We start from the raw sequence: 4,546 nt of genomic DNA on the forward strand, positions 1-4,546 counted from the left end.
GCCCGGCCATTTTTTTTTTTTTTTTTTAACTAATTCTTCTCCAATAGAACTATAAAATTCCTCTCAATACTTTTTCACTTGAACAAACTTATCAGGAAATCTTTTCAATCCATTCTTTTCTGGAAACATTTTGCATGGAACATTCATCCTCGTGCTCCAAATTGGACTAGTTGTCCTGGGACTTCCCTTTGGTATTTCCCAGGAATTTCTATGTTGGATCACATTTTCAGAATCCTGAGTCTTCCTTCTTCATAATTTATGCCCTTATTTTTGTGAAGCATATCTCCAGCAGCTTTCTGAGACAGGCTTGATAGGAGATAATTTTTTTACTTGAAAATATCCTTATTCTAGCTTCACATTTGATTGAGAGTTTGGCTTAGAAGAGAAGTATTGAGTAGAAATCATTTTCCTCGTGAGTCTGAAGATTGCTTCAGGTCTTTTAACTTCTAATGAAGAAAGTTGGTAAGTCCAATGCCATTTTGATTCTGGATATTTACAAGTGACTAGTCTTTTCTATCTAGAAGCTTTCAGAATCTTCTTTTTTCCTCAGTCAGTGTGCTTAAGCCTTCACAGTGATATGCCTTGGGCACTCATTTTGCTGGGCCCTTAATGGGCTATTTCAATCTACAGTTTTCACATCATCAGTATCGGGAAAATTTTTTATATTATGTCTTTGATAGTCTCCTCCTTTCTGTTTTCTCTGTTTTATCTTTCTGGAATTCCCATTATTTGGATGTTGGGCTTCCTGGATTTATGTGCCAATTAAAAAATTTTTTCCTCCTGTTTTCCATTATCTTTTTACTTACTTTCTGGGATATTTCCTCAACTTTATCCTCTAACTCTTTTAATTTCCAAGAGTTCTCTCTTTTTTTTTAATAACCTACAGTTCTTATTTTATGGAGAGAGTGTCATCTTTTACCACATTGAGGATATTAAGGCTTTTTTAAAGTTTTTTCAACTTCTTGCTCTATCTTTAATTTCTCTGGGTTTGTTTTTTCCTTTTCTCTTTAATGTTGGTGGCATTCCTGAAATGCCCATCACATTTAAGAGTCAGGTATTCAAAAGCTGATATGATGTGTGATGGTAGCATATATGTGGGACCCAGCCACTTAGTTGGGGGCTCCCAAATTTAAGTGTTTTTAGGTCTTTTTCCAGGGACTATATTTCAGAAAATCTGCAAATCTCCTGCTGGGAAGTATAAATCTGGCTGCCAGCATTCTGGGATCCAGGTAGAGATTAGGAAATGGATTTCTCAGAATTCATATGAGACTTGCATTCATTCCCTGTTTGGAGTATTTTGACTTATCCTGACCCTTTGCTGTGCCTGGTTCAATCTTCAGAAAATAAATCATCTTGTCCCAGAGTAAGAAAAAAACAGTTTCCTGACTATGCCCTATTTTCATCCTATGCCTCGCTCCTGCCTTCTGAAAATCTTGGCTCCTTCATTTCTGAGTCTTTTGATGTTCTATGTTAATCATCTCTAATGCTGTAGTCTTTTTGATGTGAATCATATCTCTCTAATGCTATTATTTTTAAAAAAGGGAAAAAGCTAAAGCCAAAGCCTTAGCTCTCATTTGTGTCTTTCTAGCCATTTGGATTACAGCTTCTTCTGTTCTGCTAAGTCAATAACTTCTCATCTATTTGCTTTCTATCCTACAAACTTTTTTTGGAGGGGGGGTAATCTTTTGTCCTCTCTTATCTCCTCTTACTCTCTTTACCCCTTTATAAGTTTATAGCTTTTTAAAAAATAATAGCTTTAATGAGATATAATTCATACACCATAAAATTCACCTAAAGTATATAATTCAATGGTGTTTAATATATTCAGAGTTATGCAACCATCACAAATCAATTTTAGAACATTTTATCACCCCCAAAAAAGAAACCCCATACCCATTAATAGTCATTCCATTTCCTCCCCAATCCCCCACCAGCCACTATTCTATTTTCTGTCTCTGGACAGAAATAGAATTGCCTATTCTGGACACTTGATATAAATGGTATTATACAAAGGTAGTTTTTTTGTGACTGGCTTCTTTCACTTAATATGTGTTTTCAAAGTTCATCCATGTTGTAGCATGCATCAGTACTTCATTCCTTTCTGTTGTCAAATAATAGTCCATTGTATGGATGGATCACAGTTTGTTTATACATTCATCAGTTGATGAACATTTGTGTCATTTTCATTTTTTAGCTATTATGAGTAATGTTGCTATAAACATTCATGTTCAAATTTTTGTGGACATATGCTTTCATTTCTCTTGGATATATACCTAGGAGTGGAACTGCTGGGTTATATAGTATCTCTATGTTTAACCTTTTGAGGAACCACAAGATGGGTTAGCCAAAGCAACAGCACAATTTTACAGTCCCACCAGCAGCGTATGAAGGTTCCAATTTCTCCACCTCCTCACCAACACTTATTATCTGTTTTTCTGATTACAGCTATCTTAGAAGGTATGAAATGGTGTCTCATTTAAGTTTTAATTTGCATTTTCCTGATGGCTAATAATGTTGAACATCTTTTTACATGCTTATTGGCCACCTGTACATCATCTTTGGAGAAATGTCTATTCAGATTCTTTGCCCATTTTTTAGTTGGATTGTCTTTTTACTATTGAGTTGTAAGAATTCTTTATATATTCTAGATGCAAGACCTTTATCAGATATATGATTTCCAAATATATTTGTGAGTTATTTTTTTACTTTCTTGATGGTGTCTTTTACATCATTAAAACATTAATGTTTTTAATTTTGATAAAGTCCAGTTTATCTACTGTTTCTTTTGTTGCTTGTGGTTTAGCTGTAATATCCAAGAAACCATTGCTTAACTGAAAGGATGAAAGTCACAAGATTTATGCCTATGTGTTCTTCTAAGAGTTTTATACTTTTAGCTCTTATATGTAGGTCTATGGTCCATTTTGAGTTAAATTTGTGTATGATATGAATATATTCCTTTGCTGTCCTTTTGGTGGAGTAATATGAATGTGGTCAGCCCATCTGAAATGCATATAATCAAGTCTTATAAATATTTCTCAAACACTGGAAAAGAGGTAATCTTTGTGTGCCTTTTGTTCAGAATAGAACCCATCAGGATAAGTCTCAAGTTTTTCTTCTGTTTCATTAAAATAATTTTCTAAGAATTAATTTTACTTTGCTCTATTGTGGTTTTCATTTATTTGTACTTCCTACTTATCTCAGTATGTTCTTGCTTCCTAAATATTACATCTTATTGAGAACAGAAAACAGCTGTTTTCATTTATTTATTTACTTTTCTGTATTCTGAAGTAAACTTACTTCAGGGAACAGATTATCCTCATTCTTTTTTATTTTTCCTCTTCTCTTGTGATACAGAACATATCATAAAGGTCCAGGTAATTTTCTTCTGTTTACTCAAGATTTTGTTAATCTCCTTTGTTGTCATTTATGTGTTGTGACAGACAGCTTTTACAACTTGACCCTGACAGCCAGGCTTAGCAAGTTGCCTGATATTGCACGGCTGGAGGGGCCACTTCTAACCCTGTGTCCCATGGCCTAGTGCTAATAGCTATTTCAACATAGACTGGGAAATGGAGGACAGAGCAAAGGTAAGTACTGGTCCTCAGTCCCATCTACCTGTTATATTGATGTAGACAGGTTAAGAATACACCATAATCAACTTGGGTCCTACTGGTCTAGATGCTGACTGAAAGGCAAGTCTAATAGAGGAGCAGGTTACAGATCCTCTGTCTGTTCCATGACTCTATGGGTAGACTGACCCTAGGCCCAAGGCCAGCTAGAGGTGAAGGTGACAGATACGAAGTGCTTTCCAACTCTAGGGCAACTTAGCCTCATTTTTAGATGCTGTTGTTGAAAATATGTATAGACAGGTCCAAAAAAAATTATTCCTGATCCTTCTACTCCCTCCACAATCATTCTTTTTCAAAAATTGAAATCAAGGCAAACTCCTTCATAAAACCACTTCTTTGGCTCATAATATACAAGTCATCCAGGAAAAAATTTTCGTAAAGGTTCCCAAGTCTTTATAATTTGAAAAATAAACAAATCTTCATTACACAAAATCTTCTTTTATAGGAACCCTACAAACCCCTAACTTTGGGTGGTAGTAACAATTAGACAGACTTCAAGTTTATTTTGCCAAATTACCAATGTTTACTATAAAACATATAATGGTACAATTTATTTAAAATATCCACTAAAGTTAATGATAGAGGTTGCCTGGGGCTGGGAAGAGGGGAAATGGAGAGTTATTGCTTAATCATTACAGAGTTTCTGTTTGAGGTAATAAAAAAGTTTTGGAAATAGATAGTGGTGATGGTTATACAACATTGTGAATATAATGAATGCCACTGAACCACATAATTAAAAATAATTGAAATGATAAATTTTAAATGTTCTGTATATTTTACCACAATAAAAAATATAGGCCGGGCGCGGTGGCTCACGCCTGTAATTCTAGCTCTCTGGGAGGCCGAGGCGGGCGGATTGTTTGAGCTCAGGAGTTCGAAACCAGCCTGAGCAAGAGCGAGACCCCGTCTCTACTAAA

The 4,546-nt window shown here is 35.1% G+C and overlaps 1 protein-coding gene across 1 annotated transcript in view; it reads right to left on the bottom strand.

The window, feature by feature from the left end:
• Window positions 1-4,546, bottom strand: part of KIF27 (kinesin family member 27) — an 88,578-nt gene that overhangs the window by 21,527 nt on the left and 62,505 nt on the right. The window lies entirely within an intron of this gene.

Source organism: Propithecus coquereli, unplaced genomic scaffold, assembly GCF_000956105.1.
Source record: "Propithecus coquereli isolate 6110/MARCELLA unplaced genomic scaffold, Pcoq_1.0 Scaffold147, whole genome shotgun sequence".
Taxonomy (NCBI): domain Eukaryota; kingdom Metazoa; phylum Chordata; class Mammalia; order Primates; family Indriidae; genus Propithecus; species Propithecus coquereli.